Source organism: Echiichthys vipera (genome assembly GCF_963691815.1).
Source record: "Echiichthys vipera genome assembly, chromosome: Y".
Classification (NCBI taxonomy): Eukaryota; Metazoa; Chordata; class Actinopteri; order Perciformes; family Trachinidae; genus Echiichthys; species Echiichthys vipera.
The window spans coordinates 15,651,713-15,675,395 of record NC_139849.1 but is presented as its reverse complement, the minus strand read 5'-3'; positions in this window follow the sequence as shown (position 1 = coordinate 15,675,395).

The following is a 23,683-nucleotide window of genomic DNA, read 5'->3' as shown; positions in this document are numbered from 1 at the left end:
TTGTGGTGTTTTCATCCGTTTTTAGTCTTTTTTTCACGTTTTAGTGGTGTTTTCATTTGTTTTTTGTCATTTTGTCATGTTTCTGTGGAGTTTTACGTCTGTTTTTAGTCGTCTGATCTTGTTTTTGTGGAGTTTTAAATCTGTTTTTAGTCGTTTTGTCATGTTCTTGTGGTGTTTTTGTCTGTTTTCAATCGTTTTGTCACGTTTTTGTGGTGTTTCATCTGTTTTTAGTCGTTTCATAATGTTTTTGTGGAGTTTTGTGTCTGTTTTTAGTCGTTTTGTCTTGTTTTTGTGGTGTTTCATCTGTTTTTAGTAGTTTCATCACGTTTTTGTGGACTCTTGCGTCTTTTTTTAGTTGTTTCATCACGTTTTTGTGGCGTTTTCTTCTGTTTTTATTCGTTCTTGTGGTGTCTTGCGTTTGTTTTTAGTCGTTTCATCACGTTTTTGTGGTGTGTTTCGTCTTTTTTTAGTTGTTTTATCACGTTTTTGTGGAGTTTTGCGGCTGTTTTTAGGCGTTTTGTCATGTTCTTGTGGTGTTTTTGTCTGTTTTTAATCGTTAGGTCATGTTTTTTTGGTATTTTCATCTGTTTTTAGTCGTTTTTTTCACGTATTTGTGAAGCTTTGCGTCTGTTTTTAGTCGTTTCATCACGTTTTTGTGGTGTTTTCATCTGTTTTGAGTCGTTTCATCACGTTTTTGTGGTGTTTTCGTCTGTTTTTAGTCGTTTTTTAACGTTTTTGTGGTGTCTTCGTCTGCTTTTAGTCGTTTGTCATGTTTTTGTGGTGTTTTCATCTGTTTTTAGGCTTTTCATCACGTTTTTGTGGTTTCTTGCGTCTGTTTTTAGTCGCTTCATCACGTTTTTGTGGTGTTTCATCTGTTTTTAGTTGTTTTATCAAGTTTCGTGCTGTTTTCATCAGTCTTTAGTCGTTTTATCACGTTTTTGTGGAGTTTTACGTCTGTTTTTAGTCGTTTTGTCATGTTTTTGTAGAGCTTGGCGTCTGTTTTTAATCGTCTTGTCATGTTCTTGTGGAGTTTTTGTCTGTTTTTAATCGTTTTGTCACGTTTTTGTGGTGTCTTGCATCTGTTTTTAGTCGTTTTATCATATTTTTGTGGTGTTTTCATCCTTTTTTAGTTGTTTCATAATGTTTTTGTGGAGTTTTGCGTCTGTTTTAAATCGGTTTGTCACGTTTTTGTGGTGTTTCATCTCTTTTTAGTCGTTTTGTCACGTTTTTGTGGTGTTTTCATCCGTTTCTAGTCTTTTTGTCAAGTTTTTGTGGTGTTTTCATCCGTTTTTAGTCTTTTTTTCACGTTTTAGTGTTTTCATTTGTTTTTTTTCATTTTGTCATGTTTCTGTGGAGTTTTACGTCTGTTTTTAGTCGTCTGATCTTGTTTTTGTGGAGTTTTAAATCTGTTTTTAGTCGTTTTGTCATGTTCTTGTGGTGTTTTTGTCTGTTTTCAATCGTTTTGTCACGTTTTTGTGGTGTTTCATCTGTTTTTAGTCGTTTCATAATGTTTTTGTGGAGTTTTGTGTCTGTTTTTAGTCGTTTTGTCTTGTTTTTGTGGTGTTTCATCTGTTTTTAGTAGTTTCATCACGTTTTTGTGGACTCTTGCGTCTTTTTTTAGTTGTTTCATCACGTTTTTGTGGCGTTTTCTTCTGTTTTTATTCGTTCTTGTGGTGTCTTGCGTTTGTTTTTAGTCGTTTCATCACGTTTTTGTGGTGTTTTTGTCTGTTTTTACTCGTTTTATCACGTTTTTGTGGAGTTCTGCATCTGTTTTTAGTCGTTTCATCATTTTTTTTGGTGTTTTGCGTTTGTTTTTAGTCGTTTCATCACCTTTTTGTGGTGTGTTTCTTCTGTTTATAGATGTTTTATCACGTTTTTGTGGTGTTTTCATCCGTTTTTAGTCATTTTTGTCACGTTTTAGTGGAGTTTTAAGTCTGTTTTTAGTCGTTTTGTCATGTTCTCGTGGTGTTTTTGTCTGTTTTCACGTTTTTGTGGACTCTTGCGTCTATTTTTAGTTGTTTCATCACGTTTTTGTGGCGTTTTCTTCTGTTTTTATTCGTTTTTGTGGTGTCTTGCGTTTGTTTTTAGTCGTTTCATCACGTTTTTGTGGTGTGTTTCGTTTTTTTTTTAGTTGTTTTATCACGTTTTTGTGGAGTTTTGCGTCTGTTTTTAGGCGTTTTGTCATGTTCTTGTGGTGTTTTTGTCTGTTTTTAATCGTTAGGTCATGTTTTTTTGGTATTTCAATCTGTTTTTAGTCGTTTTTTTCACGTATTTGTGAAGCTTTGCGTCTGTTTTTAGTCGTTTCATCACGTTTTTGTGGTGTTTTCATCTGTTTTGAGTCGTTTCATCACGTTTTTGTGGTGTTTTCGTCTGTTTTTAGTCGTTTTTTACCGTTTTTGTGGTGTCTTCGTCTGCTTTTAGTCGTTTGTCATGTTTTTGTGGTGTTTTCATCTGTTTTTAGGCTTTTCATCACGTTTTTGTGGTTTCTTGGGTCTGTTTTTAGTCGCTTCATCACGTTTTTGTGGTGTTTCGTCTGTTTTTAGTTGTTTTATCAAGTTTCGTGCTGTTTTCATCAGTCTTTAGTCGTTTTATCACGTTTTTGTGGAGTTTTACGTCTGTTTTTAGTCGTTTTGTCATGTTTTTGTAGAGCTTGGCGTCTGTTTTTAATCGTCTTGTCATGTTCTTGTGGAGTTTTTGTCTGTTTTTAATCGTTTTGTCACGTTTTTGTGGTGTCTTGCATCTGTTTTTAGTCGTTTTATCATATTGTTGTGGTGTTTTCATCTTTTTTTAGTTGTTTCATAATGTTTTTGTGGAGTTTTGCGTCTGTTTTAAATCGGTTTGTCACGTTTTTGTGGTGTTTCATCTGTTTTTAGTCGTTTTGTCACGTTTTTGTGGTGTTTTCATCCGTTTCTAGTCTTTTTGTCAAGTTTTTGTGGTGTTTTCATCCGTTTTTAGTCGTTTTTTCACGTTTTTGTGGTGTTTTCATTTGTTTTTTGTCATTTTGTCATGTTTCTGTGGAGTTTTACGTCTGTTTTTAGTCGTCTGATCTTGTTTTTGTGGAGTTTTAAATCTGTTTTTAGTCGTTTTGTCATGTTCTTGTGGTGTTTTTGTCTGTTTTCAATCGTTTTGTCACGTTTTTGTGGTGTTTCATCTGTTTTTAGTCGTTTCATAATGTTTTTGTGGAGTTTTGTGTCTGTTTTTAGTCGTTTTGTCTTGTTTTTGTGGTGTTTCATCTGTTTTTAGTAGTTTCATCACGTTTTTGTGGACTCTTGCGTCTTTTTTTAGTTGTTTCATCACGTTTTTGTGGCGTTTTCTTCTGTTTTTATTCGTTCTTGTGGTGTCTTGCGTTTGTTTTTAGTCGTTTCATCACGTTTTTGTGGTGTGTTTCGTCTTTTTTTAGTTGTTTTATCACGTTTTTGTGGAGTTTTGCGGCTGTTTTTAGGCGTTTTGTCATGTTCTTGTGGTGTTTTTGTCTGTTTTTAATTGTTAGGTCATGTTTTTTTGGTATTTTCATCTGTTTTTAGTCGTTTTTTTCACGTATTTGTGAAGCTTTGCGTCTGTTTATAGTCGTTTCATCACGTTTTTGTGGTGTTTTCATCTGTTTTGAGTCGTTTCATCACGTTTTTGTGGTGTTTTCGTCTGTTTTTAGTCGTTTTTTAACGTTTTTGTGGTGTCTTCGTCTGCTTTTAGTCGTTTGTCATGTTTTTGTGGTGGTTTCATCTGTTTTTAGGCTTTTCATCACGTTTTTGTGGTTTCTTGCGTCTGTTTTTAGTCGCTTCATCACGTTTTTGTGGTGTTTCATCTGTTTTTAGTTGTTTTATCAAGTTTCGTGCTGTTTTCATCAGTCTTTAGTCGTTTTATCACGTTTTTGTGGAGTTTTACGTCTGTTTTTAGTCGTTTTGTCATGTTTTGTTGAGCTTGGCGTCTGTTTTTAATCGTCTTGTCATGTTCTTGTGGAGTTTTTGTCTGTTTTTAATCGTTTTGTCACGTTTTTGTGGTGTCTTGCATCTGTTTTAGTCGTTTTATCATATTTTTGTATTGTTTTCATCCTTTTTTAGTTGTTTCATAATGTTTTTGTGGAGTTTTGCGTCTGTTTTAAATCGGTTTGTCACGTTTTTGTGGTGTTTCATCTCTTTTTAGTCGTTTTGTCACGTTTTTGTGGTGTTTTCATCCGTTTCTAGTCTTTTTGTCAAGTTTTTGTGGTGTTTTCATCCGTTTTTAGTCGTTTTTTCACGTTTTAGTGTTTTCATTTGTTTTTTTTCATTTTGTCATGTTTCTGTGGAGTTTTACGTCTGTTTTTAGTCGTCTGATCTTGTTTTTGTGGAGTTTTAAATCTGTTTTTAGTCGTTTTGTCATGTTCTTGTGGTGTTTTTGTCTGTTTTCAATCGTTTTGTCACGTTTTTGTGGTGTTTCATCTGTTTTTAGTCGTTTCATAATGTTTTTGTGGAGTTTTGTGTCTGTTTTTAGTCGTTTTGTCTTGTTTTTGTGGTGTTTCATCTGTTTTTAGTAGTTTCATCACGTTTTTGTGGACTCTTGCGTCTTTTTTTAGTTGTTTCATCACGTTTTTGTGGCGTTTTCTTCTGTTTTTATTCGTTCTTGTGGTGTCTTGCGTTTGTTTTTAGTCGTTTCATCACGTTTTTGTGGAGTTTTGTGTCTGTTTTTAGTCGTTTTGTCTTGTTTTTGTGGTGTTTCATCTGTTTTTAGTAGTTTCATCACGTTTTTGTGGACTCTTGCGTCTTTTTTTAGTTGTTTCATCACGTTTTTGTGGCGTTTTCTTCTGTTTTTATTCGTTCTTGTGGTGTCTTGCGTTTGTTTTTAGTCGTTTCATCACGTTTTTGTGGTGTTTTTGTCTGTTTTTACTCGTTTTATCACGTTTTTGTGGAGTTCTGCATCTGTTTTTAGTCGTTTCATCATTTTTTTTGGTGTTTTGCGTTTGTTTTTAGTCGTTTCATCACCTTTTTGTGGTGTGTTTCTTCTGTTTATAGATGTTTTATCACGTTTTTGTGGTGTTTTCATCCGTTTTTAGTCATTTTTGTCACGTTTTAGTGGAGTTTTAAGTCTGTTTTTAGTCGTTTTGTCATGTTCTCGTGGTGTTTTTGTCTGTATTCACGTTTTTGTGGACTCTTGCGTCTATTTTTAGTTTTTTCATCACGTTTTTGTGGCGTTTTCTTCTGTTTTTATTCGTTTTTGTGGTGTCTTGCGTTTGTTTTTAGTCGTTTCATCACGTTTTTGTGGTGTGTTTCGTTTATTTTTTAGTTGTTTTATCACGTTTTTGTGGAGTTTTGCGTCTGTTTTTAGGCGTTTTGTCATGTTCTTGTGGTGTTTTTGTCTGTTTTTAATCGTTAGGTCATGTTTTTTTGGTATTTCAATCTGTTTTTAGTCGTTTTTTTCACGTATTTGTGAAGCTTTGCGTCTGTTTTTAGTCGTTTCATCACGTTTTTGTGGTGTTTTCATCTGTTTTGAGTCGTTTCATCACGTTTTTGTGGTGTTTTCGTCTGTTTTTAGTCGTTTTTTACCGTTTTTGTGGTGTCTTCGTCTGCTTTTAGTCGTTTGTCATGTTTTTGTGGTGTTTTCATCTGTTTTTAGGCTTTTCATCACGTTTTTGTGGTTTCTTGCGTCTGTTTTTAGTCGCTTCATCACGTTTTTGTGGTGTTTCGTCTGTTTTTAGTTGTTTTATCAAGTTTCGTGCTGTTTTCATCAGTCTTTAGTCGTTTTATCACGTTTTTGTGGAGTTTTACGTCTGTTTTTAGTCGTTTTGTCATGTTTTTGTAGAGCTTGGCGTCTGTTTTTAATCGTTTTGTCATGTTCTTGTGGAGTTTTTGTCTGTTTTTAATCGTTTTGTCACGTTTTTGTGGTGTCTTGCATCTGTTTTTAGTCGTTTTATCATATTTTTGTGGTGTTTTCATCTTTTTTTAGTTGTTTCATAATGTTTTTGTGGAGTTTTGCGTCTGTTTTAAATCGGTTTGTCACGTTTTTGTGGTGTTTCATCTGTTTTTAGTCGTTTTGTCACGTTTTTGTGGTGTTTTCATCCGTTTCTAGTCTTTTTGTCAAGTTTTTGTGGTGTTTTCATCCGTTTTTAGTCGTTTTTTCACGTTTTTGTGGTGTTTTCATTTGTTTTTTGTCATTTTGTCATGTTTCTGTGGAGTTTTACGTCTGTTTTTAGTCGTCTGATCTTGTTTTTGTGGAGTTTTAAATCTGTTTTTAGTCGTTTTGTCATGTTCTTGTGGTGTTTTTGTCTGTTTTCAATCGTTTTGTCACGTTTTTGTGGTGTTTCATCTGTTTTTAGTCGTTTCATAATGTTTTTGTGGAGTTTTGTGTCTGTTTTTAGTCGTTTTGTCTTGTTTTTGTGGTGTTTCATCTGTTTTTAGTAGTTTCATCACGTTTTTGTGGACTCTTGCGTCTTTTTTTAGTTTTTTCATCACGTTTTTGTGGCGTTTTCTTCTGTTTTTATTCGTTCTTGTGGTGTCTTGCGTTTGTTTTTAGTCGTTTCATCACGTTTTTGTGGTGTGTTTCGTCTTTTTTTAGTTGTTTTATCACGTTTTTGTGGAGTTTTGCGGCTGTTTTTAGGCGTTTTGTCATGTTCTTGTGGTGTTTTTGTCTGTTTTTAATCGTTAGGTCATGTTTTTTTGGTATTTTCATCTGTTTTTAGTCGTTTTTTTCACGTATTTGTGAAGCTTTGCGTCTGTTTTTAGTCGTTTCATCACGTTTTTGTGGTGTTTTCATCTGTTTTGAGTCGTTTCATCACGTTTTTGTGGTGTTTTCGTCTGTTTTTTGTCGTTTTTTAACGTTTTTGTGGTGTCTTCGTCTGCTTTTAGTCGTTTGTCATGTTTTTGTGGTGTTTTCATCTGTTTTTAGGCTTTTCATCACGTTTTTGTGGTTTCTTGCGTCTGTTTTTAGTCGCTTCATCACGTTTTTGTGGTGTTTCGTCTGTTTTTAGTTGTTTTATCAAGTTTCGTGCTGTTTTCATCAGTCTTTAGTCGTTTTATCACGTTTTTGTGGAGTTTTACGTCTGTTTTTAGTCGTTTTGTCATGTTTTTGTAGAGCTTGGCGTCTGTTTTTAATCGTTTTGTCATGTTCTTGTGGAGTTTTTGTCTGTTTTTAATCGTTTTGTCACGTTTTTGTGGTGTCTTGCATCTGTTTTTAGTCGTTTTATCATATTTTTGTGGTGTTTTCATCTTTTTTTAGTTGTTTCATAATGTTTTTGTGGAGTTTTGCGTCTGTTTTAAATCGGTTTGTCACGTTTTTGTGGTGTTTCATCTGTTTTTAGTCGTTTTGTCACGTTTTTGTGGTGTTTTCATCCGTTTCTAGTCTTTTTGTCATGTTTCTGTGGAGTTTTACGTCTGTTTTTAGTCGTCTGATCTTGTTTTTGTGGAGTTTTAAATCTGTTTTTAGTCGTTTTGTCATGTTCTTGTGGTGTTTTTGTCTGTTTTCAATCGTTTTGTCACGTTTTTGTGGTGTTTCATCTGTTTTTAGTCGTTTCATAATGTTTTTGTGGAGTTTTGTGTCTGTTTTTAGTCGTTTTGTCTTGTTTTTGTGGTGTTTCATCTGTTTTTAGTAGTTTCATCACGTTTTTGTGGACTCTTGGGTCTTTTTTTAGTTGTTTTGTCACGTTTTTGTGGCGTTTTCTTCTGTTTTTATTCGTTCTTGTGGTGTCTTGCGTTTGTTTTTAGTCGTTTCATCACGTTTTTGTGGTGTGTTTCGTCTTTTTTTAGTTGTTTTATCACGTTTTTGTGGAGTTTTGCGGCTGTTTTTAGGCGTTTTGTCATGTTCTTGTGGTGTTTTTGTCTGTTTTTAATCGTTAGGTCATGTTTTTTTGGTATTTCAATCTGTTTTTAGTCGTTTTTTTCACGTATTTGTGAAGCTTTGCGTCTGTTTTTAGTCGTTTCATCACGTTTTTGTGGTGTTTTCATCTGTTTTGAGTCGTTTCATCGCGTTTTTGTGGCGTTTTCTTCTGTTTTTATTCGTTTTTGTGGTGTCTTGCGTTTGTTTTCAGTCGTTTCATCACGTTTTTGTGGTGTGTTTCATCTTTTTTTAGTTGTTTTATCATGTTTTTGTGGAGTTTTGCGTCTGTTTTTAGGCGTTTTGTCATGTTCTTGTGGTGTTTTTGTCTGTTTGTAATCGTTAGGTCATGTTTTTTTGGCATTTCAATCTGTTTTTAGTCGTTTTTTTCACGTATTTGTGAAGCTTTGCGTCTGTTTTTAGTCGTTTCATCACGTTTTTGTGGTGTTTTCATCTGTTTTGAGTCGTTTCATCACGTTTTTGTGGTGTTTTCGTCTTTTTTTAGTCGTTTTTTAACGTTTTTGTGGTGTCTTCGTCTGCTTTCAGTCGTTTGTCATGTTTTTGTGGTGTTTTCATCTGTTTTTAGGCTTTTCATCACGTTTTTGTGGTTTCTTGCGTCTGTTTTTAGTCGCTTCATCACGTTTTTGTGGTGTTTCGTCTGTTTTTAGTTGTTTTATCAAGTTTCGTGCTGTTTTCATCAGTCTTTAGTCGTTTAATCACGTTTTTGTGGAGTTTTACGTCTGTTTATAGTCGTTTTGTCATGTTTTTGTAGAGCTTGGCGTCTGTTTTTAATCGTTTTGTCATGTTCTTGTGGAGTTTTTGTCTGTTTTTAATCGTTTTGTCACGTTTTTGTGGTGTCTTGCATCTGTTTTTAGTCGTTTTATCATATTTTTGTGGTGTTTTCATCTTTTTTTAGTTGTTTCATAATGTTTTTGTGGAGTTTTGCGTCTGTTTTAAATCGGTTTGTCACGTTTTTGTGGTGTTTCATCTGTTTTTAGTCGTTTTGTCACGTTTTTGTGGTGTTTTCATCCGTTTCTAGTCTTTTTGTCAAGTTTTTGTGGTGTTTTCATCCGTTTTTAGTCGTTTTTTCACGTTTTTGTGGTGTTTTCATTTGTTTTTTGTCATTTTGTCATGTTTCTGTGGAGTTTTACGTCTGTTTTTAGTCGTCTGATCTTGTTTTTGTGGAGTTTTAAATCTGTTTTTAGTCGTTTTGTCATGTTCTTGTGGTGTTTTTGTCTGTTTTCAATCGTTTTGTCACGTTTTTGTGGTGTTTCATCTGTTTTTAGTCGTTTCATAATGTTTTTGTGGAGTTTTGTGTCTGTTTTTAGTCGTTTTGTCTTGTTTTTGTGGTGTTTCATCTGTTTTTAGTAGTTTCATCACGTTTTTGTGGACTCTTGGGTCTTTTTTTAGTTGTTTCATCACGTTTTTGTGGCGTTTTCTTCTGTTTTTATTCGTTCTTGTGGTGTCTTGCGTTTGTTTTTAGTCGTTTCATCACGTTTTTGTGGTGTGTTTCGTCTTTTTTTAGTTGTTTTATCACGTTTTTGTGGAGTTTTGCGGCTGTTTTTAGGCGTTTTGTCATGTTCTTGTGGTGTTTTTGTCTGTTTTTAATCGTTAGGTCATGTTTTTTTGGTATTTCAATCTGTTTTAGTCGTTTTTTTCACGTATTTGTGAAGCTTTGCGTCTGTTTTTAGTCGTTTCATCACGTTTTTGTGGTGTTTTCATCTGTTTTGAGTCGTTTCATCACGTTTTTGTGGTGTTTTCGTCTGTTTTTAGTCGTTTTTTAATGTTTTTGTGGTGTCTTCGTCTGCTTTTAGTCGTTTGTCATGTTTTTGTTGTGTTTTCATCTGTTTTTAGGCTTTTCATCACGTTTTTGTGGTTTCTTGCGTCTGTTTTTAGTCGCTTCATCACGTTTTTGTGGTGTTTCGTCTGTTTTTAGTTGTTTTATCAAGTTTCGTGCTGTTTTCATCAGTCTTTAGTCGTTTTATCACGTTTTTGTGGAGTTTTACGTCTGTTTTTAGTCGTTTTGTCATGTTTTTGTAGAGCTTGGCGTCTGTTTTTAATCGTTTTGTCATGTTCTTGTGGAGTTTTTGTCTGTTTTTAATCGTTTTGTCACGTTTTTGTGGTGTCTTGCATCTGTTTTTAGTCGTTTTATCATATTTTTGTGGTGTTTTCATCTTTTTTTAGTTGTTTCATAATGTTTTTGTGGAGTTTTGCGTCTGTTTTAAATCGGTTTGTCACGTTTTTGTGGTGTTTCATCTGTTTTTAGTCGTTTTGTCACGTTTTTGTGGTGTTTTCATCCGTTTCTAGTCTTTTTGTCAAGTTTTTGTGGTGTTTTCATCCGTTTTTAGTCGTTTTTTCACGTTTTAGTGGTGTTTTCATTTGTTTTTTGTCATTTTGTCATGTTTCTGTGGAGTTTTACGTCTGTTTTTAGTCGTCTGATCTTGTTTTTGTGGAGTTTTAAATCTGTTTTTAGTCGTTTTGTCATGTTCTTGTGGTGTTTTTGTCTGTTTTCAATCGTTTTGTCACGTTTTTGTGGTGTTTCATCTGTTTTTAGTCGTTTCATAATGTTTTTGTGGAGTTTTGTGTCTGTTTTTAGTCGTTTTGTCTTGTTTTTGTGGTGTTTCATCTGTTTTTAGTAGTTTCATCACGTTTTTGTGGACTCTTGGGTCTTTTTTTAGTTGTTTCATCACGTTTTTGTGGCGTTTTCTTCTGTTTTTATTCGTTCTTGTGGTGTCTTGCGTTTGTTTTTAGTCGTTTCATCACGTTTTTGTGGTGTGTTTCGTCTTTTTTTAGTTGTTTTATCACGTTTTTGTGGAGTTTTGCGGCTGTTTTTAGGCGTTTTGTCATGTTCTTGTGGTGTTTTTGTCTGTTTTTAATCGTTAGGTCATGTTTTTTTGGTATTTCAATCTGTTTTAGTCGTTTTTTTCACGTATTTGTGAAGCTTTGCGTCTGTTTTTAGTCGTTTCATCACGTTTTTGTGGTGTTTTCATCTGTTTTGAGTCGTTTCATCACGTTTTTGTGGTGTTTTCGTCTGTTTTTAGTCGTTTTTTAAAGTTTTTGTGGTGTCTTCGTCTGCTTTTAGTCGTTTGTCATGTTTTTGTGGTGTTTTCATCTGTTTTTAGGCTTTTCATCACGTTTTTGTGGTTTCTTGCGTCTGTTTTTAGTCGCTTCATCACGTTTTTGTGGTGTTTCGTCTGTTTTTAGTTGTTTTATCAAGTTTCGTGCTGTTTTCATCAGTCTTTAGTCGTTTTATCACGTTTTTGTGGAGTTTTACGTCTGTTTTTAGTCGTTTTGTCATGTTTTTGTAGAGCTTGGCGTCTGTTTTTAATCGTTTTGTCATGTTCTTGTGGAGTTTTTGTCTGTTTTTAATCATTTTGTCACGTTTTTGTGGTGTCTTGCATCTGTTTTTAGTCGTTTTATCATATTTTTGTGGTGTTTTCATCTTTTTTTAGTTGTTTCATAATGTTTTGTGGAGTTTTGCGTCTGTTTTAAATCGGTTTGTCACGTTTTTGTGGTGTTTCATCTGTTTTTAGTCGTTTTGTCACGTTTTTGTGGTGTTTTCATCCGTTTCTAGTCTTTTTGTCAAGTTTTTGTGGTGTTTTCATCCGTTTTTAGTCGTTTTTTCACGTTTTAGTGGTGTTTTCATTTGTTTTTTGTCATTTTGTCATGTTTCTGTGGAGTTTTACGTCTGTTTTTAGTCGTCTGATCTTGTTTTTGTGGAGTTTTAAATCTGTTTTTAGTCGTTTTGTCATGTTCTTGTGGTGTTTTTGTCTGTTTTTAATCATTTTGTAAGGTTTTTGTGGTATTTTCGTCTGTTTTTAGTCATTTTTGTGGTGTCTTGCGTTTGTTTTTAGTCGTTTCGTCACGTTCTTGTCGTGTTTTCTGTCTGTTTTTAGTTGTTTTATCATATCATTTTGTGGTGTCTTCATCCGTTTTTAGTCATTTTTTTCACGTTTTTGTGAAGTTTTGAGTCTGTTTTTTTTTTCGTTTTGTCATGTTCTTGTGGTGTTTTTGTCTGTTTTTAATCGTTTTGTCACGTTTTTGTGGTGTTTCATCTGTTTTTAGTCGTTTCATAATGTTTTTGTGGAGTTTTGCGTCTGTTTTAAGTCGTTTTGTCATGTTCTTGTGGTGTTTGTCTGTTTTTAATCATTTTGTAACGTTTTTTGTGGTATTTTCGTCTGTTTTTAGTCGTTTTTTCACGTTTTTGTGGTTTCTTCTGTTTTTAGTCGTTTCTGTCACTTTTTGTGGTGTTTTCATCCATTTGTAGTCGTTTTGTCATGTTTTTGTGGTGTCTTGCGTCTGCTTTTAGTCGTTTCATCACGTTTTTGTGGTGTTTTTTTCTGTTTTTAGTCATTTTTGTCATGTTTTTGTGGTGTTTTCGTCTGTTTTTAGTCGTTTCATAATTTTTTTGTAGAGTTTTGCTTCTGTTTTTAGTCGTTTTGTCATGTTCGTGTGGTGTTTTTGTCTGTTTTTAATCGTTTTGTCACGTTTTAGTGGAGTTTTACGCCTGTTTGTAGTCGTTTCACCGTGTTTTTATGGAGTTTTGCGTCTGTTTTTAGTGGTTTTGTCATGTTCTTGTGGTGTTTTCGTCTGTTTTTAATCGTTTTGTCATGTTTTTGTGGAGTTTTGTGTCTGTTTTTAATCTTTTTGTCATGTTTATGCGGTGTTTTCATTTGTTTTTAGTCGTTACATCACGTTTTTGTGGTGTTTTCGTCTGTTTTTAGTCGTTTTTTAACGTTTTTGTGGTGTCTTCGTCTGCTTTTAGTCGTTTGTCATGTTTTTGTGGTGTTTTCATCTGTTTTTAGGCTTTTCATCACGTTTTTGTGGTTTCTTGCGTCTGTTTTTAGTCGCTTCATCACGTTTTTGTGGTGTTTCGTCTGTTTTTAGTTGTTTTATCAAGTTTCGTGCTGTTTTCATCAGTCTTTAGTCGTTTTATCACGTTTTTGTGGAGTTTTACGTCTGTTTTTAGTCGTTTTGTCATGTTTTTGTAGAGCTTGGCGTCTGTTTTTAATCGTTTTGTCATGTTCTTGTGGAGTTTTTGTCTGTTTTTAATCATTTTGTCACGTTTTTGTGGTGTCTTGCATCTGTTTTTAGTCGTTTTATCATATTTTTGTGGTGTATTCATCTTTTTTTAGTTGTTTCATAATGTTTTGTGGAGTTTTGCGTCTGTTTTAAATCGGTTTGTCACGTTTTTGTGGTGTTTCATCTGTTTTTAGTCGTTTTGTCACGTTTTTGTGGTGTTTTCATCCGTTTCTAGTCTTTTTGTCAAGTTTTTGTGGTGTTTTCATCCGTTTTTAGTCGTTTTTTCACGTTTTAGTGGTGTTTTCATTTGTTTTTTGTCATTTTGTCATGTTTCTGTGGAGTTTTACGTCTGTTTTTAGTCGTCTGATCTTGTTTTTGTGGAGTTTTAAATCTGTTTTTAGTCGTTTTGTCATGTTCTTGTGGTGTTTTTGTCTGTTTTCAATCGTTTTGTCACGTTTTTGTGGTGTTTCATCTGTTTTTAGTCGTTTCATAATGTTTTTGTGGAGTTTTGTGTCTGTTTTTAGTCGTTTTGTCTTGTTTTTGTGGTGTTTCATCTGTTTTTAGTAGTTTCATCACGTTTTTGTGGACTCTTGCGTCTTTTTTTAGTTGTTTCATCACGTTTTTGTGGCGTTTTCTTCTGTTTTTATTCGTTCTTGTGGTGTCTTGCGTTTGTTTTTAGTCGTTTCATCACAATTTTGTGGTGTGTTTCGTCTTTTTTAGTTGTTTTATCACGTTTTTGTGGAGTTTTGCGGCTGTTTTTAGGCGTTTTGTCATGTTCTTGTGGTGTTTTTGTCTGTTTTTAATCGTTAGGTCATGTTTTTTTGGTATTTCAATCTGTTTTTAGTCGTTTTTTTCACGTATTTGTGAAGCTTTGCGTCTGTTTTTAGTCGTTTCATCACGTTTTTGTGGTGTTTTCATCTTTTTTGAGTCGTTTCATCACGTTTTTGTGGTGTTTTCGTCTGTTTTTAGTCGTTTTTTAACGTTTTTGTGGTGTCTTCGTCTGCTTTTAGTCGTTTGTCATGTTTTTGTGGTGTTTTCATCTGTTTTTAGGCTTTTCATCACGTTTTTGTGGTTTCTTGCGTCTGTTTTTAGTCGCTTCATCACGTTTTTGTGGTGTTTCATCTGTTTTTAGTTGTTTTATCAAGTTTCGTGCTGTTTTCATCAGTCTTTAGTCGTTTTATCACGTTTTTGTGGAGTTTTACGTCTGTTTTTAGTCGTTTTGTCATGTTTTTGTAGAGCTTGGCGTCTGTTTTTAATCGTTTTGTCATGTTCTTGTGGAGTTTTTGTCTGTTTTTAATCGTTTTGTCACGTTTTTGTGGTGTCTTGCATCTGTTTTTAGTCGTTTTATCATATTTTTGTGGTGTTTTCATCCTTTTTTAGTTGTTTCATAATGTTTTTGTGGAGTTTTGCGTCTGTTTTTAATCGGTTTGTCACGTTTTTGTGGTGTTTCATCTGTTTTTAGTCGTTTTGTCACGTTTTTGTGGTGTTTTCATCTGTTTTTAGTCTTTTTGTCAAGTTTTTGTGGTGTTTCATCTGTTTTAAGTCGTTTCATCACGTTTTTTTGGTGTTTTCGTCTGTTTTAAGTCGTTTTTTCACGTTTTTGTGGTGTTTTCATCCGTTTTTAGTCGTTTTTTCACGTTTTTGTGGTGTTTCATCTGTTTTTAGTCGTTTCATAATGTTTTTGTGGAGTTTTGTGTCTGTTTTTAGTCGTTTTGTCTTGTTTTTGTGGTGTTTCATCTGTTTTTAGTAGATTCATCACGTTTTTGTGGTGTTTTCATCTTTTTTTAGTTGTTTCATAATGTTTTTGTGGAGTTTTGCGTCTGTTTTTAATCGGTTTGTCACGTTTTTGTGGTGTTTCATCTGTTTTTAGTCGTTTTGTCACGTTTTTGTGGTGTTTTCATCCGTTTTTATATCTTTTTGTCAAGTTTTTGTGGTGTTTCATCTGTTTTTAGTCGTTTCATCACGTTTTTTTGGTGTTTTCGTCTGTTTTAAGTCGTTTCATCAAGGTTTTGCGGTGTTTTGCGTCTGTTTTTAGTCATTTCATCACGTTGTTATGGTGTTTTCGTCTGTTTTTAGTAGTTTTGTCATGTTTTTTGGTGTTTCATCTGTTTTTAGTCCATTCATCACGTTTTTGTGGTGTTTTTGTCTGTTTTTACTCGTTTCATCACGTTTTTGTGGAGTTCTTCATCTGTTTTTAGTCGTTTCATCATTTTTTTTGGTGTTTTGCGTTTGTTTTTAGTCGTTTCATCACCTTTTTGTGATGTGTTTCTTCTGTTTATAGATGTTTTATCACGTTTTTGTGGTGTTTTCATCCGTTTTTTAGTCGTTTTTTCACGTTTTAGTGGTGTTTTCATTTGTTTTTTGTCATTTTGTCATGTTTCTGTGGAGTTTTACGTCTGTTTTTAGTCGTCTCATCTTATTTTTGTGGAGTTTTAAATCTGTTTTTAGTCGTTTTGTCATGTTCTTGTGGTGTTTCATCTGTTTTTAGTCGTTTCGTAATGTTTTTGTGGAGTTTTGTCTTGTTTTTGTGGCGTTTCATCTGTTTTTAGTAGTTTCATCACGTTTTTGTGGACTCTTGCGTCTATTTTTAGTTGTTTCATCACGTTTTTGTGGCGTTTTCTTCTGTTTTTATTCGTTTTTGTGGTGTCTTGCGTTTGTTTTTAGTCGTTTCATCACGTTTTTGTGGTGTGTTTCGTCTTTTTTTAGTTGTTTTATCACGTTTTTGTGGAGTTTTGCGGCTGTTTTTAGGCGTTTTGTCATGTTCTTGTGGTGTTTTTGTCTGTTTTTAATCGTTAGGTCATGTTTTTTTGGTATTTTCATCTGCTTTTAGTCGTTTTTTTCACGTATTTGTGAAGCTTTGCGTCTGTTTTTAGTCGTTTCATCACGTTTTTGTGGTGTTTTCATCTGTTTTGAGTCGTTTCATCACGTTTTTGTGGTGTTTTCGTCTGTTTTTAGTCGTTTTTTAACGTTTTTGTGGTGTCTTCGTCTGCTTTTAGTCGTTTGTCATGTTTTTGTGGTGTTTTCATCTGTTTTTAGGCTTTTCATCACGTTTTTGTGGTTTCTTGCGTCTGTTTTTAGTCGCTTCATCACGTTTTTGTGGTGTTTCGTCTGTTTTTAGTTGTTTTATCAAGTTTCGTGCTGTTTTCATCAGTCTTTAGTCGTTTTATCACGTTTTTGTGGAGTTTTACGTCTGTTTTTAGTCGTTTTGTCATGTTTTTGTAGAGCTTGGCGTCTGTTTTTAATCGTTTTGTCATGTTCTTGTTGTGTTTTTGTCTCTTTTTAATCATTTTGTCACGTTTTTGTGGTGTCTTGCATCTGTTTTTAGTCGATTTATCATATTTTTGTGGTGTTTTCATCTTTTTTTAGTTGTTTCATAATGTTTTTGTGGAGTTTTGCGTCTGTTTTTAATCGGTTTGTCACGTTTTTGTGGTGTCTTGCATCTGTTTTTAGTCGTTTTATCATATTTTTGTGGTGTTTTCATCTTTTTTTAGTTGTTTCATAATGTTTTTGTGGAGTTTTGCGTCTGTTTTTAATCGGTTTGTCACGTTTTTGTGGTGTTTCATCTGTTTTTAGTCGTTTTGTCACGTTTTTGTGGTGTTTTCATCCGTTTTTAGTCTTTTTGTCAAGTTGTTGTGGTGTTTCATCTGTTTTTAGTCGTTTCATCACGTTTTTTTGGTGTTTTCGTCTGTTTTAAGTCGTTTTTTCACGTTTTTGTGGTGTGTTTCGTCTGTTTTTAGTTGTTTTATCAAGTTTTGTGGTGTTTTCATCTGTCTTTAGTCGTTTCATCACGTTGTAATGGTGTTTCATCTGTTTTTAGTCGTTTTGTCATGTTCTTGTGGTGTTTTTGTCTGATTTCGTCGTTTTGTCACGTTTTCTGTGGTGTTTCATCTGTTTTTAGTCGTTTCATAATGTTTTGTGGAGTTTTGCGTCTGTTTTTAGTCGTTTTGTTATGTTTTTGTGGTGTGTTTCGTCTGTTTTAAGTCGTTTCAACAAGTTTTTGCGGTGTTTTGCGTCTGTTTTTAGTCATTTCATCACGTTGTTATGGTGTTTTCGTCTGTTTTTAGTAGTTTTGTCATGTTTTTTGGTGTTTCATCTGTTTTTAGTCCATTCATCACGTTTTTGTGGTGTTTTTGTCTGTTTTTACTCGTTTCATCACGTTTTTGTGGAGTTCTTCATCTGTTTTTAGTCGTTTCATCACCTTTTTGTGGTGTGTTTCTTCTGTTTATAGATGTTTTCATCCGTTTTTAGTCGTTTTTGTCACGTTTTAGTGGAGTTTTAAGTCTGTTTTTAGTCGTTTTGTCATGTTCTTGTGGTGTTTTTATCTGTTTTCAATCGTTTTGTCACGTTTTTGTGGTGTTTCATCTGTTTTTAGTCATTTCATAATGTTTTTGTAGAGTTTTGCGTCTGTTTTTAGTTGTTTCATCATTTTTTTGTGTTGTGTTTCTTCTGTTTATAGTTGTTTTATCACGTTTTTGTGGTGTTTTCATCCTTTTTAATCGTTTTTTTTCACGTTTTAGTGGTGTTTTCATTTGTTTTTAGTCATTTTGTCATGTTTCTGTGGAGTTTTACGTCTGTTTTTAGTCGTCTCATCTTGTTTTTGTGGTGTCTTTGTCTGTTTTCAATCATTTTGTCACGTTTTTGTGGTGTTTCATCTGTTTTTAGTCGTTTCATAATGTTTTTGTGGAGTTTTGTGTCTGTTTTTAGTCGTTTTGTCTTGTTTTTGTGGTGTTTCATCTGTTTTTAGTAGTTTCATCACGTTTTTGTGGACTCTTGCGTCTATTTTTAGTTGTTTCATCACGTTTTTGTGGCGTTTTCTTCTGTTTTTATTCGTTTTTGTGGTGTCTTGCGTTTGTTTTTAGTCGTTTCATCACGTTTTTGTGGTGTGTTTCGTCTGTTTTTAGTTGTTTTATCACGTTTTTTTGGAGTTTTGCGTCTGTTTTTAGGCGTTTTGTCATGTTTTTGTGTTGTTTCATCCGTTTTTAGTCGTTTCATCATGTTTTTTTGGTGTTTTCGTCTGTTTTAAGTAGTTTTTTCACGTTTTTGTGGTGTGTTTCGTCTGTTTTTAGTTGTTTTATCAAGTTTTGTGGTGTTTTCATCTGTCTTTAGTCGTTTCATCACGTTGTTATGGTGTTTCATCTGTTTTTAGTAGTATTGTCATGTTCTTGTGGTGTTTTTGTCTGTTTTTACTCGTTTCATCACATTTTTGTGGAGTTCTGCATCTGTTTTTAGTTGTTTCATCATTTTTTTTGGTGTTTTGCGTTTGTTTTTAGTCGTTTCATCACCTTTTTGTGGTGTGTATCTTCTGTTTATAGATGTTTTATAACGTTTTTTGGGTGTTTTCATCCGTTTTTAGTCTTTTTTGTCACGTTTTAGTGGACTCTTGCGTCTATTTTTAGTCGTTTTTTTCACGTTATAGTGGTGTTTTCATTTGTTTATTAGTCATTTTGTCATGTTTTTGTGGAGTTTTACGTCTGTTTTTAGTCGTTTCGTAATGTTCTTGTGGTGTTTTTGTCTGTTTTCAATCGTTTTATCACATTTTTGTGGTGTTTTCATCCGTTTTTAGTCGTTTTTTTCACGTTTTAGTGGTGTTTTCATTTGTTTTTAGTCATTTTGTCATGTTTCTGTGGAGTTTTACTCCACAGAAACATTTTATCAGAAACAATTATCAGACTATTGATTATAGATGTTCTTGCATTTCCAGGCAATTCTCTGTTTGAGCGGTACCGTTTCATATCACAGCAGATATTCTGTGTTGCGCTGCGGTTTTTTGCAAACGGGAGTTTTTGTATACAACGTATAAAAGTCATTCAGTAGGCCTACAATAGAAGTTATATTAGGTGGTGAATATTTACACTACCATGGCGTGTCATTTTGATAACGATCCCGTGAATGAAGGTGACGCATTTCGCAAAGAGCATTAAATATTGGTCGGGAGATGATTATCAGACCGCGCATAGACGTCCTTAATATACTGCTGCCATAATTACAAAATGAATGAAATGGATCTTTTGAGCAAGTTGAATGTATTTGACTCAGCGTTTCTAAATATAATTCCAGCTTTTCTTGCAATTCATAGGTTCGAAAGTGTGTGCTTTTAATTGGGTTACCGGTATATAAACTACTCCTATATTGCCTTCTGATCCAGAATATCGCCCATAATGCGAGGGGGCTGAATACGGCACAACACCGTTTCATGTCACAGTCCATCTCATCCCTCCTTACATTTCCAACATTAACAACCAGACATGCTTTCATATCACAGCAGATATTGTGTGTTGCGCTGCGTTTTTTTTTGCAAATGGGAGTTTTTTATACAACATTGATATGTTGTATAAAAAACAGCCACTTACGGTAATATTTACTTTACGATGTAAAACCTGCTCAAAATGAGGCGTCACCATGAGACTGTGCTGAGATTTTACCTGTTTGAAAAATGTTTTTATGTTTCATCTTAAGCTGCGCTTCTCCCCCGCGGGGTTGCACTTAAATGAAATAAATTAATAGGCTCCCACTCAAGCAGTTCCCCCTGTGATATTACTGTGATTGCAACTGGACTACATTTAAACTTATGCACTGACCCGAGCCGTAATGTCCTCCCGTTCCGTCTCCCTCTCTTTTGCTGCTGCAGCGGTGTAAACCTGCTCAAACTCACGTATGAGCGCATTAATATTGCCATTTCCAGTGGTAGCGTAGCCCTTCGCTTCCCCGTTGCCATGGTGACTCGTCGAATCAGGGCTCCATTGATGCTGTCTTTTTTTACTTGTGGTGCACGCGCTTAACTCCAGGTCAAACTACTCTGAGTTGATCAACCTAACGCAAATCTGCTGTTCTGGAACCGAAAACTCAGAGTTTCCTATCTCAGAGTAGATCAACTCAGAGTTCCGGGTTAGACTCAGAGTTTTTTGAACCTGCTTTGTGAAACAGGCCCCAGGTCTGTTTTTAGTCGTTTCATCACATTTTTGTGGAGTTTTGCGTCTGTTTTTAGTCGTTTCATCACGTTTTTGTGGTGTTTTCTTCTATTTTCAGTCGTTTTGTCACGCTTTAGTGGTATTTTCATCAGTTTTTTGTTGTTTTCTCATTTTTATGTGGAGTTTTGTATCTGTTTATAGTCGTTTTGTCATGTTTTATGGAGCTTTGCGTCTGTTTTGAGTTGTTTCATCACGTTTTTGTGGTGTTTTCATCTGTTTTAAGTCGGTTCATCACGTTTTTTTGGTGTTTTCATCTGTTTTTAGTCATTTTTGTGGTGTCTTGCGTCTGTTTTTAGTCGTTTCATCACACTTTTGTGGTGTGTTTCGTCTGTTTTTAGTTGTCTTATCACGTTTTGTGGTGTTTTCATCTGTTTTTAGTTGTTTCATCACGTTTTTGTGGTGTTTTCATCCGTTTTTAATCATTTCATCATGTTTTTGTGGAGTTTTGCGTCTGTTTAAAGTCGTTTCATAACATATTTGTGGTGTTTTCGTCTGTTTTTAGTCGTTTCACCACGTTTTTTTGGTGTTTTCGGCTGTTTTTACTCGTTTCATCACGTTTTTGTGGAGTTCTGCATCTGTTTTTAGTCTGTTTTTAGTAGTTTTGTCATGTTTTTTGGTGTTTCATCTGTTTATAGTCGTTTTGTCACGTTTTTGTGGAGCTTTGCGTCTGTTTTTGGTTGTTTCATCACGTTTTCGTGGTGTTTTCATCTGTTTTTAGTCGTTTTTGTGGTGTCTTCCGTCTGTTTTTAGTCAGTTCATCAACCTCTTGTGGTGTGTTACGTCTGTTTATAGTTGTTTTATCACGTTTTTGTGGTGTCTCGCGTCTGTTTTTAGTCTTTTGTTCACGTTTTTGTGGTGTCTCGCGTCTGTTTTTAGTCTTTTTTTCACGTTTTTGTGGTGTCTTGTGTCTGTTTTTAGTCGTTTCATCACGTTTTTGTGGTGTTTTCTTCTGTTTTTAGTTGTTTTTGTGGTATCTTGCGTCTGTTTTTAGTCGTTTCATCACGTTTTTGTGGTGTTTTCTTCTGCTTTTAGTCGTTTCGTCATATTTTTGTGGTGTTTTCATCTTTTTTGAGTCGTTTCATCACGTTTTTGTGGTGTTTTCGTCTGTTTTTAGTCGTTTTTTAACGTTTTTGTGGTGTCTTCGTCTGCTTTTAGTCGTTTGTCATGTTTTTGTGGTGTTTTCATCTGTTTTTAGGCTTTTCATCACGTTTTTGTGGTTTCTTGCGTCTGTTTTTAGTCGCTTCATCACGTTTTTGTGGTGTTTCATCTGTTTTTAGTTGTTTTATCAAGTTTCGTGCTGTTTTCATCAGTCTTTAGTCGTTTTATCACGTTTTTGTGGAGTTTTACGTCTGTTTTTAGTCGTTTTGTCATGTTTTTGTAGAGCTTGGCGTCTGTTTTTAATCGTTTTGTCATGTTCTTGTGGAGTTTTTGTCTGTTTTTAATCGGTTTGTCACGTTTTTGTGGTGTCTTGCATCTGTTTTTAGTCGTTTTACCATATTTTTGTGGTGTTTTCATCCTTTTTTAGTTGTTTCATAATGTTTTTGTGGAGTTTTGCGTCTGTTTTTAATCGGTTTGTCACGTTTTTGTGGTGTTTCATCTGTTTTTAGTCGTTTTGTCCAGTTTTTGTGGTGTTTTCATCTGTTTTTAGTCTTTTTGTCAAGTTTTTGTGGTGTTTCATCTGTTTTAAGTCGTTTCATCACGTTTTTTTGGTGTTTTCGTCTGTTTTAAGTCGTTTTTTCACGTTTTTGTGGTGTGTTTCGTCTGTTTTTAGTTGTTTTATCAAGTTTTGTGGTGTTTTCATCTGTCTTTAGTCGTTTCATCACGTTGTTATGGTGTTTCATCTGTTTTTATTCGTTTTGTCATGTTCTTGTGGTGTTTTTTTCTGGTTTCGTCGTTTTGTCACGTTTTCTGTGGTGTTTCATCTGTTTTTAGTCGTTTTGTTATGTTTTGTGGAGTTTTGCGTCTGTTTTTAGTCGTTTTGTTATGTTTTTGTGGTGTGTTTCGTCTGTTTTAAGTCGTTTCATCAAGTTTTTGCGGTGTTTTGCGTCTGTTTTTAGTCATTTCATCACGTTGTTATGGTGTTTTCGTCTGTTTTTAGTAGTTTTGTCATGTTTTTTGGTGTTTCATCTGTTTTTAGTCCATTTATCACGTTTTTGTGGTGTTTTTGTCTGTTTTTACTCGTTTTATCACGTTTTTGTGGTGTTTTTGTATGTTTTTACTCGTTTCATCACGTTTTTGTGAAGTTCTTCATCTGTTTTTAGTCGTTTCATCATTTTTTTTGGTGTTTTGCTTTTGTTTTTAGTCGTTTCATCACCTTTTTGTGGTGTGTTTCTTCTGTTTATAGATGTTTTATCACGTTTTTGTGGTGTTTTCATCCGTTTTTAGTCGTTTTTGTCACGTTTTAGTGGAGTTTTAAGTCTGTTTTTAGTCGTTTTGTCATGTTCTTGTGGTGTTTTTGTCTCTTTTCAATCGTTTTGTCACGTTTTTGTGGTGTTTCATCTGTTTTTAGTCATTTCATAATGTTTTTGTGGAGTTTTGCGTCTGTTTTTAGTTGTTTCATCATTTTTTTTGTGTTGTGTTTCTTCTGTTTATAGTTGTTTTATCACGTTTTTGTGGTGTTTTCATCCTTTTTAATCGTTTTTTTTCACGTTTTAGTGGTGTTTTCATTTGTTTTTAGTCATTTTGTCATGTTTCTGTGGAGTTTTACGTCTGTTTTTAGTCGTCTCATCTTGTTTTTGTGGTGTCTTTGTCTGTTTTCAATCGTTTTGTCACGTTTTTGTGGTGTTTCATCTGTTTTTAGTCGTTTCATAATGTTTTTGTGGAGTTTTGTGTCTGTTTTTAGTCGTTTTGTCTTGTTTTTGTGGTGTTTCATCTGTTTTTAGTAGTTTCATCACGTTTTTGTGGACTCTTGCGTCTATTTTTAGTTGTTTCATCACGTTTTTGTGGCGTTTTCTTCTGTTTTTCTTCGTTTTTGTGGTGTCTTGTGTTTGTTTTTAGTCGTTTCATCACGTTTTTGTGGTGTGTTTCGTCTGTTTTTAGTTGTTTTATCACGTTTTTGTGGAGTTTTGCGTCTGTTTTTAGGCGTTTTGTCACGTTTTTGTGGTGTTTTTGTCTGTTTTTAATCGTTTTGTCACGTTTTTGTGGTGTCTTGCATCTGTTTTTAGTCGTTATATCATATTTTTGTGGTGTTTTCATCTTTTTTTAGTTGTTTCATAATGTTTTTGTGGAGTTTTGCGTCTGTTTTTAATCGGTTTGTCACGTTTTTGTGGTGTTTCATCTGTTTTTAATCGTTTTGTCACGTTTTTGTGGTGTTTTCATCTGTTTTTAGTCGTTTCATCATTTTAATGGTGTTTTGCGTTTGTTTTTAGTCGTTTCATCACCTTTTTGTGGTGTGTTTCTTCTGTTTATAGATGTTTTATCACGTTTTTGTGGTGTTTTCATCCGTTTTTAGTCGTTTTTTCAAGTTTTAGTGGTGTTTTCATTTGTTTTTTGTCATTTTGTCATGTTTCTGTGGAGTTTTACGTCTGTTTTTAGTCGTCTCATCTTATTTTTGTGGAGTTTTAAATCTGTTTTTAGTCATTTCATAATGTTTTTGTGGAGTTTTGCGTCTGTTTTTAGTTGTTTAATCATTTTTTTTGTGTTGTGTTTCTTCTGTTTATAGTTGTTTTATCACGTTTTTGTGGTGTTTTCATCCTTTTTAATTGTTTTTTTTCACGTTTTAGTGGTGTTTTCATTTGTTTTTAGTCATTTTGTCATGTTTCTGTGGAGTTTTACGTCTGTTTTTAGTCGTCTCATCTTGTTTTTGTGGTGTCTTTGTCTGTTTTCAATCGTTTTGTCACGTTTTTGTGGTGTTTCATCTGATTTTAGTCGTTTCATAATGTTTTTGTGGAGTTTTGTGTCTGTTTTTAGTCGTT